Source organism: Cervus canadensis, chromosome X (assembly GCF_019320065.1).
Source record: "Cervus canadensis isolate Bull #8, Minnesota chromosome X, ASM1932006v1, whole genome shotgun sequence".
Lineage (NCBI taxonomy): Eukaryota > Metazoa > Chordata > Mammalia > Artiodactyla > Cervidae > Cervus > Cervus canadensis.
The window spans coordinates 570,608-585,886 of record NC_057419.1 but is presented as its reverse complement, the minus strand read 5'-3'; positions in this window follow the sequence as shown (position 1 = coordinate 585,886).

The window sequence follows — 15,279 nt, the reverse complement described above, 5'->3', positions numbered from 1 at the left end:
GCAGACAAGGCTCACACAGCTCTGGGCAAGCTCCACCCCTTGGTGGGAACACTAATCAGTCGCAGGTGGGCATTTCCTGCATGGGATCCCCCAGCACAACCTGAAACATGCATTTCTCTGCCCCTTCCCCATCACCTTGTTCAAACCCAAGCCTGGGTAGTACTCCTCGTGAGGTGACCCTGAGTCCTAGACTTGAAACGATACAGCTCCGTGTGGAGCCAGGGCAAGTGTTTTCACTGCATTCTCACAGCCTGAAGACAAGGGCTTCCAACTGGAGACCAGAAAATGGAGGAGAGCTCCGGGAACTCTGAGACAAGGAGGCGGGATGGAAAGGTTTCTGTCGGCTGGCCCAGAATTGAATGGACTTCAAGTTGCATTAAGACCACATTGCAGGACGAACGAGCAATCATTCTCGCTTCCACAGACACTTAATCACAACCTAGTTGGCATGGAGGGACTTTAGGCAAGATATGAAAAGCTAGATAATGGTGAAAGCTGAGAGAGAACAGAATGAATGCCCGAGGAGTGTGGCTGTGGGGCAAGGTTGGGAGGAGATGCACTCTGCCTGCTGTGTGACCCATCAGAGTTGACATAGAGGTGAGGGTGGCAGGTGAGTTTGGAGGCCTCTTGAGGGCATTATTAATGCCTCATTTCTCCCAGCAAATCATCTGAATTGCTCCCCATCCTCGGCTAGACATGTCATGATGGGGCTTTGTGATGTCAAAGCTCACCCAGGGCCACCATTGGCTGGGGAAGAGATTTGCTGACCTCATAAAGCATGAGGGTGAGGCTCCATGGGGACGGGTATATATAGCGGTGCTCAGGGGCTCTGAGCAGACCGCTGTGAGTCCTCCACAGGACTGAGGTGACTGGGAAGCCACAAGGCTCCAGAGTAGTTATGGAACACCCACCTCCTGTTACCCAGGAGAAAATGAAGACCTCCTATCAATTGAGGTCCAGGAAAAAATGTCAAGATGAACTGAACCCAGCCAAATTCCTCTTGTCCATTGACCACACCCCAGAAGACACCCTCCCCTGTCCTTGCCTGGCACATAACCCTTCTGTGCCCACACCCCTTCTCCTGAAGCCATCGTTCCCACATGTCTTCACAGTCTTCCCTAACCCAGTGCCATCATTGCTTCCTGTCTTTATTTCTCCAGGTGGCCACTGCCACCGTGAGGGTGAATAATCCCATTCTGGCAAATCTGCCCAAGAAAAGTTCTCTGAAATCTCCCACCACAAAAAAGCTTAAGAAAATCAGATGCTCAAAGCTCTGTAGCCAGTGTTCCAAGGCGAATGAACAGCTGAATCAGAAGGAACCAGAGGAAGACCAGAGACCATGGAGACCCCTGCCATTCCACCTAACATGAATGAATCAGAGGAGGTCCCAGAGACCCTGGAGACACCTGCATTTCCAGCTAATCAGAATGAACCACAGGAGGCCCAGAGACCGTGGAGACCCCTGCCATTCCAGCTAATCAGAACGAACCAGAGGAGGTCCCAGAGACCATGGAGACCCCTGCCATTCCACCTAACATGAATGAATCAGAGGAGGTCCCAGAGACCCTGGAGACACCTGCATTTCCAGCTAATCAGAATGAACCAGAGGAGGCCCAGAGACCATGGAGACCCCTGCCATTCCAGCTAATCAGAACGAACCAGAGGAGGTCCGAGACACCATGGAGACCCCTGCCATTCCAGCTAACATGAATGAATCAGAGGAGGTCCCAGAGACCATGGAGACCCCTGCATTTCCAGCTAATCAGAATGAATCACAAAAGGTCCAGAGACCATGGAGACCCCTGCCATTCCAGCTAATCAGAATGAACCAGAGGAGGTCCCAGAGACCATGGAGACCCCTGCCATTCCACCTGGACCCATGGACAGCCAGTGACTTCGGGGCATGGCTAGACACCTCAGAAATGCTTGGGGGTCTGGCCGCTGAGTACTGGCCAAAAGTACAGATGCTGAATATTATAGCAACTGCATACACTAATAACGAAAATAAAATAAAATCAAGCTGATGTGAAATTATGTTTGTGTCTGAGTTCTCTGATAGTGCGGGGCAGAGAGGGCAGGGAAGGGATAAGTGTGTGAGGAAGGAGGGAGATGGGTTTTGTGGAGTTGGAATTGAGCCCAGAAGGTGCAGGTTGCCAGAAAGTAGGGGGAAGAACTGGTTCCAGACTGAGCTTCAAAGACACACTTCCCATGGGAGAAGAGGAAGAGGACTTGGAGTTTCTCTGTGTGAGTGCAGAGATGGACACTTTGCTGGGGAGCAGTGTCGTGTGTGGGGGGGCAGTGCCATTTGTTCAAAAGGCATACAAAGGAGCTGCCCCATCAAAAGAATGGACTATTGACATTTGGAGCTACATGGAAGGTAAAATATTGAGTAAAATATCTCAGACAGAGATTGACAAATACTGTATGATATCACTTATAGGGTGTAAATATACTGCAAAGTAGAGAATATGATAATAAAGGAGGTGCACAAATATAGAAAAGCATCTACTGGTTACCAGGGGGGAGGGGAAGAGGGCAGGGCAATACAGAGGTCGGGGAGTTGGAGGCAGGCAGTGATAGTTAAGTGGAAGATAAGTTCAGGGATGCATTGTACAACATGGGGAATAGAGCCAGGACTTTGTCATAAGTATAAATGGAAAGCAAGCTTTAACAGTTGTATAATCAGAAAGAAAAGGAAAGAAAGAGGGGTGAGGAAGGAGGGAAGAAAGGAAGGAAAAGAATGTCGTTTTGGAGGTCAAAAGGTCAATACTGATTAGGCCCTTTTTATCAAAGGATTCTATTTTGTTTTATTTTATTTAGTTTAATTGGTGGGTATTTACTTTACAATATTGTGGTGGTTTTTGCCATACATTGACATGAGTTAGCCATGGGAGTACATGTATTCCCCATCCTGATTCCCCCTCACATCTTCCTCCCAATCCAGTCCCTCTGGGTCAGCCCAGTGAACCAGTCCTGGGCACCCTGTCTTATGCATCGAACATGGACTGGCTATCCCTTTCACATATGATAATACACAGCTTTCAATGCTATTCTCTCAGATCATCCCACCCTCGCCGTCTCCCACAGAGTCCACAAGACTCTTCTGGAAATCTGTGTCTCTTTTGCTGTCTCCCATATAGGGGTATCATCTCCATCTTCCTACATTCAATATATATGCCTTAGTATAGGGTATTGGTGTTTTTCTTTCTGACTTACTTTGCTCTGTATAATAGGCTCCAGTTCCATCCACCTCATTAGAATGGATTCCCATGTGTTCTTTTTAATGGCTGAGCAATATTCCATTGTGTCTATGTACCACAGCTTTCTTACCCATTTGGCTGCTGATGGACATCTAGGTTGCTTCCATTCCCTGGTTATTGTAAACAGTGCTGTGATGAACATTGGGGAACAAGTGTCTTTTTCACTCCTGGGTGAATCAGGATTTGAATGAGGAGAAACCATGACTATTAGGCTGTTATTGGTAAACCCTGCACATGAGTTTGGTTGAATGAGTGGGACCAAAGTTTGAGATGGTTCTTTCAAACCGGCTGAGAGTGCTCAGATGGACATGTGTGGTGCTCTCCTGCTGGGGAACATCTCTGGTTGCTCTGTTCTCACCAGCAACGGAGGATTTTCTTTCCTTCCCTTCATTTCCCTTGTTTCCCTTTCTCCCTCTTTCCTCCCGACCTGAATTTCTTTCACAAACATTCAATGTGCTGCACCGTGCTGTGCTTCGTTGTCCAGCCATGTCCAACTCTTTGTGACCCCATGGAATGTAGCATGGCAGGCTCCTCTGTCCATGGGGATAATCCAGGCAAGCATATTGGAGCAGGCTGCCATTCCCCCCTCCAGGGGATCTTCCCAACCCAGGGATTGAATCCTGGTCTCCCATGTTGCAGGTGGTTTTTTTTTTTTTTTTATTACTATCTGAGCCATCAGGAAACCCTTAAAATGGGCTTCATCTGACACTATGTTTTTCATATCTGTAAGATCAAATGGGGTCTATTTTATGATTTCCATGACTCTCCTTATTTTTAGAACACACAAAGCACATTTATTCCAAGTATCCTAATGTCTCTGTCTGCAGTTACTAAAATCTATGCCACTTCTGCCTGAGTGTCAGTTCTCAAGGGAATTTTAGTATGATTTTTCTTACCTTCGTTAGATTTAATATGTTCTTAACGTGGTTCATGGCTAGTTCCATACTCTTCTTGTGAATTGGCTGCTCATGTCTTTAAACATGTCTTCATAAATTTAAAGGCCAGTGATACAGCTTTCTTATAAAGTGTTGGCTCCTGCCTCTTGCCCATTTTTCTGTCAGGTTTTAAGATCTTCTAACAATTCTAAGAGTCATCTTTTGGGTTTGTTTATGGCATGCTTTTTCTACCTCTTCAAATGTTCAGCAGTGTGATGGACCCTGGGTGAGTAAGCAACAAATGGAAAACAGAATGTGAACACTTCACAGGAAACCAAGGAAGACACGCTAAGCCAACAAACTGTCCCCAGGGGTGCACCTCAGGCTGGTTGACCCTACGAGTCAATTGGAAAAATGAGGACTGAGGTGGGGCACACAATCCACTCCCCTTTCCTCCAGTGCCAACCAGCTCAATGAGAGACCATGGGAACTAGATGCACAGGACAGGATGACTCAGTGTTTCGTCCAAGAAGCTGGAAGCTTGTGGCAGCTGCTCATGGAAATGAACTCCACCTTGGTTTTGGCAGTGAGGTAAGCTCCAAGGGAGCTTCCAGCAAGAAAACAAGATGAGCAAGGAGATTTGTGAGGGCACGTGTTGAGAAGACCTTTGCACACAAGGCTCACACAGCTCTGGGCAAGCTCCACCCCTGGGTGGGAACACTAATCAGTCGCAGGTGGGCATTTCCTGCATGGGATCCCCCAGCACAACCTGAAACATGCATTTCTCTGCCCCTTCCCCATCACCTTGTTCAAACCCAAGCCTGGGTAGTACTCCTCGTGAGGTGACCCTGAGTCCTAGACTTGAAACGATACAGCTCCGTGTGGAGCCAGGGCAAGTGTATTCACTGCATTCTCACAGCATGAAGACAAGGGCTTCCAACTGGAGACCAGAAAATGGAGGAGAGCTCCGGGAACTCTGAGACAAGGAGGCGGGATGGAAAGGTTTCTGTCGGCTGGCCCAGAATTGAATAGACTTCAAGTTGCATTAAGACCACATTGCAGGACGCACGAGCAATGATTCTCGCTTCCACAGACACTTAAACACAACCTAGTTGGCATGGAGGGACTTTAGGCAAGATATGAAAAGCTAGATAATGGTGAAAGCTGAGAGAGAACAGAATGAATGCCCGAGGAGTGTGGCTGTGGGGCAAGCTTGGGAGGAGATGCACTCTGCCTGCTGTGTGACCCATCAGAGTTGACATAGAGGTGAGGGTGGCAGGTGAGTTTGGAGGCCTCTTGAGGGCATTATTAATGCCTCATTTCTCCGAGCAAATCATCTGAATTGCTCCCCATCCTCCACTAGACCTGTCAGGATGGGGCTTTGTGATGTCAAAGCTCACCCAGGGCCACCATTGGCTGGGGAAGAGACTTGCTGACCTCATAAAGCATGAGGGTGAGGCTCCATGGGGACGGGTATATATAGCGGTGCTCAGGGGCTCTGAGCAGATCACTGTGAGTCCTCCAAATGACTGAGGTGACTGGGAAGCCACAAGGCTCCAGAGTAGTTATGGAACACCCACCTCATGTTACCCAGGAGAAGATGAAGACCTCCTATCAATTGAGGACCAGAAAATATTGTCAAGGTGAACTGAACCCAGCCAAACTCCTCTTGCCCATCGACCCTACCCCAGAAGACACCCTCCCCTGTCCTTGCCTAGCACATAACCCTTCTCTGCCCACACCCCTTCTCCTGAAGCCATCGTTCCCACCTGTCTTCACACTCTTCCCTAACCCAGTGCCATTCTTGATCCCTGTCTTGTTTTCTCCAGGTGGCCAGCGTAACCGTGAGGGTGAATAATCCCATTCTGGTAAAGCTGCCCAAGAAAACTTCTCTGAAAACTCCCACCACAAAAAAGCTAAAGAAAATCAGATGCTCAAAGCTCTGAGGCCAGTGTTCCAAGGCGAATGAACAGCTGAATCAGAAGGAACCAGGGGAAGTGCCAGAGACCATGGAGACCCCTGCCATTCCAGCTAATCAGAAGGAACCAGAGGAGGTCCGAGACACCATGGAGAACCCTGCCATTCCAGCTAACATGAATGAATCAGAGGAGGTCCCAGAGACCATGGAGACCCCTGCATTTCCAGCTAATCAGAATGAACCACAGGAGGTCCAGAGACCATGGAGACCCCTGCCATTCCAGCTAATCAGAACGAACCAGAGGAGGTCCCAGAGACCATGGAGACCCCTGCCATTCCACCTGGACCAATGGACAGCCAGTGACTTCGGGGCATGGCTAGACACCTCAGAAATGCTTGGGGGTCTGGCCGCTGAGTACTGGCCAAAAGTACAGATGCTGAATATTATAGCAACTGCACACACTAATAACGAAAATAAAATAAAATCAAGCTGATGTGAAATTATGTTTGTGTCTGAGTTCTCTGATAGTGGGGGGCAGAGAGGGCAGGGAAGGGATAAGTGTGTGAGGAGGGAGGGAGATGGGTTTTGTGGAGTTGGAATTGAGCCCAGAAGGTGCAGGTTGCCAGAAAGTAGGGGGAAGAACTGGTTCCAGACTGAGCTTCAAAGACACACTTCCCATGGGAGAAGAGGAAGAGGACTTGGAGTTTCTCTGTGTGAGTGCAGAGATGGACACTTTGCTGGGGAGCAGTGTCGTGTGTGGGGGGGCAGTGCCATTTGTTCAATAGGCATACAAAGAAGCTTGCCCATCAAATGAATGGACTATTGACATTTGCAGCAACATGGAAGGTAGAATATTGAGTAAAATATCTCAGACAGAGGTTGACAAATACTGTATGATATCACTTATAGGGTGTAAACATACCGCAAAGTAGAGAAAATGATAATAATGGAGGTGCACAAACATAGAGAAGCATCTACTGGTTACCAGGGGGGAGGGGAATAGGGCGGGGCAATACCGAGGTCGGGGCGTTGGGGGCACGCAGTGATAGTTAGGTGGAAGATGAGTTCAGGGATGCATTGTACAACATGGGGAATAGAGCCAGGACTTTGTCATAAGTATAAATGGAAAGCCAGGTTTAACAGTTGTATAATCAGAAAGAAAAGGAAAGAAAGAGGGGTGAGGAAGGAGGGAAGAAAAGAAGGAAAAGAATGTCATTTTTGGAGGTCAAAAGGTCAATACTGATTAGGCCCTTTTTATCAAACGATTCTATTTTGTTTCATTTTATTCATTTTAATTGGTGGGTATTTACTTTACAATACTGTGGTGGTTTTTGCCATACATTGACATGAATTAGCCATGGGAGTACATGTATTCCCCATCCTGATTCCCCCTCACATCTTCCTCCCAATCCAGTCCCTCTGGGTCAGCCCAGTGAACCAGTCCTGGGCACCCTGTCTTATGCATCGAACATGGACTGGCTATCCCTTTCACATATGATAATACACAGCTTTCAATGCTATTCTCTCAGATCATCCCACCCGCGCCGTCTCCCACAGAGTCCACAAGACTCTTCTGGAAATCTGTGTCTCTTTTGCTGTCTCCCATATAGGGGTATCATCTCCATCTTCCTACATTCAATATATATACCTTAGTATAGGGTATTGGTGTTTTTGTTTCTGACTTACTTCGCTCTGTATAATAGGCTCCCGTTTCATCCGCCTCATTAGAATGGATTCAAAAGTGTTCTTTGTAATGGCTGAGCAATATTCCATTGTGTCTATGTACCACAGCTTTCTTACCCATTTGGCTGCTGATGGACATCTAGGTTGCTTCCATTCCCTGGTTATTGTAAACAGTGCTGTGATGAACATTGGGGAACAAGTGTCTTTTTCACTCCTGGGTGAATCAGGATTTGAATGAGGAGAAACCATGATGACTATTAGGCTGTTATTGGTAAACCCTGCACACGAGTTTGGTTGAATGAGTGGGACCAAAGTTTGAGATGGTTCTTTCAAACCGGCTGAGAGTGCTCAGATGGACATGTGTGGTGCTGTCCTGCTGGGGAACATCTCTGGTTGCTCTGTTCTCACCAGCAACGGAGGATTTTCTTTCCTTCCCTTCATTTCCCTTGTTTCCCTTTCTCCCTCTTTCCTCCCGACCTGAATTTCTTTCACAAACATTCAATGTGCTGTGCTGTGCTGTGCTTCGTTGTTCAGCCATGTCCAACTCTTTGTGACCCCATGGACTGTAGCACGGCAGGCTCCTCTGTCCATGGGGATACTCCAGGCAAGCATATTGGAGCAGGCTGCCATTCCCCCCTCCAGGGGATCTTCCCAACCCAGGGATTGAATCCTGGTCTCCCATGTTGCAGGTGGGTATTTTTTTTTATTATTACTATCTGAGCCATCAGGAAACCCTTAAAATGGGCTTCATCTGACACTATGTTTTTCATATCTGTAAGATCAAATGGGGTCTATTTTATGATTTCCATGACTCTCCTTATTTTTAGAACACACAAAGCACATTTATTCCAAGTATCCTAATGTCTCTGTCTGCAGTTACTAAAATCTATGCCACTTCTGCCTGAGTGTCAGTTCTCAAGGGAATTTTAGTATGATTTTTCTTACCTTCGTTAGATTTAATATGTTCTTAACTTGGTTCACGGCTAGTTCCATACTCTTCTTGTGAATTGGCTGCTCATGTCTTTAAACATGTCTTCATAAATTTAAAGGCCAGTGATACAGCTTTCTTATAAAGTGTTGGCTCCTGCCTCTTGGCCATTTTTCTATCAGGTTTTAAGATCTTCTAACAATTCTAAGAGTCATCTTTTGGGTTTGTTTACGGCATGCTTTTTCTACCTCTTCAAATGTTCAACAGTGTGATGGACCCTGGGTGAGTAAGCAACAAATGGACAACAGGATGTGAATACTTCACAGGAAACTCGGGAAGACACACTAAGCCAACAAACTGTCCCCAGGGGTGCATCTCAGGCTGGTTGACCCTACGAGTCAATTGGAAAAATGAGGACTGAGGTGGAGCACACAATCCACTCCCCTTTCCTCCAGTGCCAACCAGCTCAATGAGAGCCCATGGCATCTAGATGCCCAGGACAGGATGACTCAGTGTTTCATCCAAGAAGCTGGAAGCTTGTGGCAGCTGCTCATGGAAATGAATTCCACCTTGGTTTTGGCTGTGAGGTAAGCTCCAAGGGAGCTTCCAGCAAGAAAACAAGATGAGCAAAGAGATTTGTGAGGGCACGTGTTGAGAAGACCTTTGCACACAAGGCTCACACAGCTCTGGGCAACCTCCACCCCTTGGTGGGAACACTAATCAGCCGCAGGTGGGCATTTCCTGCATGGGATCCCCCAGCACAACCTGAAAGATGCATTTCTCTGCCCCTTCCCCATCACCTTGTTCAAACCCAAGCCTGGGTAGTACTCCTCGTGAGGTGACCCTGAGTCCTAGACTTGAAACGAGACAGCTCCGTGTGGATCCAGGGCAAGTGTATTCACTGCATTCTCACAGCCTGAAGACAAGGGTTTCCAACTGGAGACCAGAAAATGGAGGAGAGCTCCGGGAACTCTGAGACAAGGAGGCGGGATGGAAAGGTTTCTGTCGGCTGGCCCAGAATTGAACGGGCTTCAAGGTGCATTAAGACCACATTGCAGGACGAACGAGCAATGATTCTCGCTTCCACAGACACTTAAACACAACCTAGTTGGCATGGAGGGACTTTAGGCAAGATATGAAAAGCTAGATAATGGTGAAAGCTGACAGAGAACAGAATGAATGCCTGAGGCGTGTGGCTGTGGGGCAAGGTTGGGAGGAGATGCACTCTGCCTGCTGTGTGACCCATCAGAGTTGACACAGAGGTGAGGGTGGCAGGTGAGTTTGGAGGCCTCTTGAGGGCATTACTAATGCCTCATTTCTCCGAGCAAATCATCTGAATTGCTCCCCATCCTCGGCTAGACATGTCAGGATGGGGCTTTGTGATGTCAAAGCTCACCCAGGGCCACCATTGGCTGGGGAAGAGACTTGCTGACCTCATAAAGCATGAGGGTGAGGCTCCATGGGGACGGGTATATATAAGGGTGCTCAGGGGCTCTGAGCAGACCACTGTGAGTCCTCCAAAGGACTGAGGTGACTGGGAAGCCACAAGGCTCCAGAGTAGTTATGGAACACCCACCTCATGTTACCCAGGAGAAGATGAAGACCTCCTATCAATTGAGGTCCAGAAAAAAATATCAAGGTGAAGTGAACCCAGCCAAACTCCTCTTCCCCATCCACCCCACTCCAGAAGACACCCTCTCCTTTCCTTGCCTGTCACATGACCCTTCTCTGCCCACACCCCTTCTCCTGAAGCCAACGTTCCCACCTGTCTTCACATTCTTCCCTAAACAAGTGCCATTCTTGTTCCCTGTCTTTTTTTTCCCGGTGGCCAGGGTAACCGTAAGGGTGAATAATCCCATTCCAGCAAAGCTGACCAAGAAAACTTCTCCTAAACTCCCACCACAAAAAAAGCTTAAGAAAATCAGATGCTCAAAGCTCTGTAACCAGAGTTCCAAGGCTAATGAACAGCTGAATCAGAAGGAACCAGAGGAGTTCCCAGAGATCATGGAGACCTCTGCCATTCCAGGTAATCAGAAGGAACGAGAGGAGGTCCCAGACACCATGGAGACCCCTGCCATTCCAGCTGGACCAGTGGACAGCCAGTGACTTCGGGGCATGTCTAGACACCTCAGAAATGTTTGGGGGTCTCGCCGCTGAGTACTGGTCCCACTTCTCGCTCATTCCCACCCCTCTAGGTTATTACAGAGCCCCCATTTGTGTTCCCTGAGGCATACAGCAAGTTCCCCTTGGCTCTCTGTCTACATATGTTACTGTATATGCATCCATGCTACCCTCTTTCCATTGATCTCACCCTCTCCCTCTTCTCCCCCACCTTTGTGCATATGTCTATTATCTAAGTCTGCATCTCCATTGTTGCTCTGAAAACAGGTTTATCAGTACCATCCTCCATATATTCCACATATGTGCTTTAATATATATTTGTTTTTCTCGTCCTGACTTGCTTCACTCTGTATAATAGGCTCTGGGTTCATCCACCTTCTTAGAACTGAGTCAAATGCATTCCTGTTTTTCTATTTCTGAGTAGTATTTCATTGTATATATACACCAAAGCTTCTTTCTCCATTTCTCTGTCAATGGACATCTAGCTTACTTCCATGTCTTGGCTGTTGTAAATAGTGCTGCAATGAACACTGATGTGCGTGTGTCTTTTTAGCTTTGGATTTTGAAGGATGTATGCCTAATAGTGGGATTGATGGGTCATAAGGTGGTTTTCTTCCTAGTTTTTTGAGGAATTGCCATACTGTCTTCCATAGTGGCTCTATCAATTTACATTCCGACCAGCAGTGCACGGGGCTTCCCTTTTCTCCACACCCTCTCCAGCACTTGTTGTTTGGATTTTTTGATTATGCCCATTCTGTCTGGTGTGAGGTGATATCACATTGTAGTATTGCTTTGCATTTCTCTTATAATGAGCTTCCCTGATGCCTTAGGGTGTGGAGAGTCTGCCTGCAGTGTGGGGGACCCGGATTAAGTCCCTTGGTCAGAAAGATACCCTGGAGAAGGAAATGGCAACCCACTCCAGTATTCTTGCCTGGAAAATTCCTTGGACAGAAGAACCTGACAGGCTACAGTCCATGGGGTTGCAAGGAGTTGGACACGACTGAGCGACTAACACTCATTAATAATGAGTGATGTCAAGCATCTCTTCATGTGTTTATTAGCCATCCGTATGTCTTCTTTGGAGAAATATCTGTTTAGGACTTTTGCCCACTTTTTGACTGGGTTGTTTGTTTCTCTGGTAGTGACGTGCATGAGCTGCTTGTATGTTTTGGAAATTAATACTTTGTCAGTTGTTGCCTTTGCTGTTATTTTCTCCCATTCCATGGGTGGTCTTTTCACCTTGTTTATAGTATCCTTTGCTATGCAAATCTTTTAAATTTAATTAGCTCCCACTTATTTATTTTTGTTTCTATTTCCTTTATTCTAGGAGGTTTGTCATAGAGGATGTTGCTATGATTTATGTCCTTCAGTGTTCTGCCTATGTTTTCTTCCGAGTTTTATAGTTTCTGGTCTTACATTTAGGTCTCTAGTCCATTGTGAGTTTACTTTTGTGTATGGTTTTAGGAAGTTTTCTAATTTCATTCTTTTGCACTTACTTGTCTAGTTCTTCCAGCACAACTTCTTGAAGATGCCGTGTTGTTCCCATTGCATATTCTTGCCTCCTTTGTCAAAGATAAGGTGCCCATATGTGTGTGGGTTTTTCTCTGGGCTTTCTTTCTTGTTCCACTGGTGTATACTTTTGTTTTTGTGTCAGTGACATACTGTCTTGATGACTGTAGCTTTGTAGTATAGTCTGAGATCAGGTGAGTTGATTCCTCCAGTTCCATTCTTCTTTCTCAAGGTTACTTTACCTATTCAGGGTCTTTTGTGTTTCCATACGAACTGTGAAATTTTTTATTCTAGCTCCATGAAAAATGCCATTGGTAATTTAATAGGGATTGCATTGAATCTGTAGATTGCACTTGGTAGTACAGTCATTTTCACAATATTGATTCTTGCAACCCAGGAGCATGGAATATCCTTCTGTCTGTTTATATCATCTTTGATATCTTTCATCAGTGTCTTATAGTTTTCTGTATAGAGTTTTATTGCCTCCTTTAGTAGGTTATCCCTAAGTATTTTATTTTTTTTAGTTGCAATGGTAAATGGGATTGATTCCTTAATTTCTCTTTCTTTTTTTTCATTGTTAATATATATGAATTCATGTGATTTGTGTGTATTGATTTTGTATCCTGCAACTACTAAATTCACTGATTAGTTCTAGTAATTTTCTGATGGTATCTTTAGGGTTTTCTATGTACAGTATCATGTCATCTGCAAATAGTGGCAGTTTTCCCTCTTCCTTTCCAATCTGGATTCCTTTTATTTCTTTCTTTTTTCTGATTGCCTTACTAGGACTTCCAAAAGTATGTTGAATAATAGTGGCAAGCGTGGGCACCCTTCTCTTGTTCCTGATCTCAGAGGGAATGCTTTCAGTTTCTCACTATTTAGAATAATGTTTGCTGTGGGTTTATCATATATGACCTTTACTATGTTGAGTCAGGTTACATCTATACTCATTTTCGAAGAGTTTTTATCATAAAAGAGTGCTGAAATTTGTCAAAAGCTTTTTCCGCATCTATTGAGATTATCATTTGGATTTTGTCTTTCAGCTTATTAATATAGCATATCACATTATTCAGTTGGCATATATTGAAGAATCCTTGCATCCCTGGGATACATAGGACTTGATCATACTTGTGGTCTTTTTAATGTGATGTTGAATTCTGTTTGCTAGAATTTTGTTGATGATTTTTCATCTATGTTCATCTGTGACATTGGCCTGTTATTTTATTTTTTTGTTATTTTATTTTTTTGTGATATCTTTGTCTGGCTTTGGCATCAGGGTAGTTGTGCTGTCATAGAAGGAGTTTGGAAGTATTCCTTCCTCTGCATATTTTGGGAAGAGTTTCAGAAGGATAGGTATTAGCTTTTCTCTAAATGCTTGATAGAATTTACCTGTGAAGCCATCTGTCCCTGACCTTTGGGTTTTTTTTGGGGGGGTGGGGTTTGATCACAGTTTTGATTTCAGTTTTTGTAATAGTCTTGTTCATAATTTCTATTTCTTCCTGGTTCAGCTGTAGAAGGTTGAACTTTTCTAAGAATCTGCCCATATCCTCTGGTTCTCCATTTTATTAGCATATAGTTGCTCATAATAGTCTCTTATGATCCTTTGTATTTCTGTGTTGTCTGTGATAACCTCCCTTTTTTCATTCCTAATTTTCTTGATTTGATTTTTCTCCTTTTTTTTCTTGATAAGTCTGGCTAATTGTTTGTCAGTTTTGTTTATTTTCTCAAAGAACCAGCTTTTAGTCTTGTAAATCTTTACTATTGCTGCATTCATTTCTTTTTCATTTATTTTGGCTCTGATTTTTATTTCTTTCCTTCTACTAACTTCGGGTTTGGATTTTTTTAACTTATTTTCCCAGCTGCTTTAGGTATTGAGTTAGGCTGTCTATTTGATGTTTTTCTTCCTTGTTGAGGTAGGATTGTATTGCTGTCAACTTCCCTCTTAACACTGCTTTTACTGATTCCCATAGTTTTTGGCAGCAGACAACCCATAAACTAGAGAACAATTATCCCAAAGAAGTCCTCTCACTTTTATGAAAGTTCTAGGACCCAAAACAGATTTCCCACCCTGTGGATCCAGCAGAGGGACTGAGAACTCCCAGCGTATTTGATTCTGGAGGCCAGTGGGTTTGGTTACAGAACTTCCACAGGACAAGGGAAACAGATGCTTGGAAGGCACAGACACAACCTTGTGTGCACCAGGACCCAGGAGCAAGGAGCAGGGAGGCCACAAGAGAGGCCAGTGAGTTTTCAGGAGTCTCTGGTGGAGGCGTGTGTCGAGAGTGGCCTGCCATGGCTTCAGGAGCACTGACTCTAACAGTCGTGCCATAAGTCCTTTTGAATGAGGTCACCATTACCACCATGGGCATCACTGTTTCTTCATGAAATATGGAATTCTTTGTATTTCTCACACATATACCAAGACAATTTTCCGCCATGAGATATGGAATTCTCTGTATCTCTTATATAAAAATCTGGGTGCTAATACTCTTTCATAAAGTTGGGCTTCTCTGTATTTCACATTTGAAGATCAGAATGGGGAATTTCCTATAAGAACTATGGAAATCTCTGTATTTCGTGTGAACCACTGGTTCTTCAGCTACTGAAACATGTGTTCTCTGTTATGGTTCTGTCACTGTGCCTCACACGTGTGTGTGTACAGGTGTGGGCTCGTGTCGCCTGTGTTTGTGGATGGTGCATGATTCTGGCCCACTGCAGATGCAGAGATGAGGGTGACAGAATATGAGATGTGGAACAATCAGATGACGAGGCCCAAGGCATCCACAGCCTAGGGGAGACTGGTCCATGCATCTGTGTGGTGCCCATGCCCAGGACAGCAACGAAAGAAGGATGGCCATGGATAGCTCCTGACAGTGAGTGCACAACTCTGCTATTAGAGAAGAGACATAAACAAGCTCACAATTTCTGCTGTGTTGTTTTGTCTGTGTGTGTTGTTAAGCAGGGGTAGAGTGTTTGAGGAGTCAC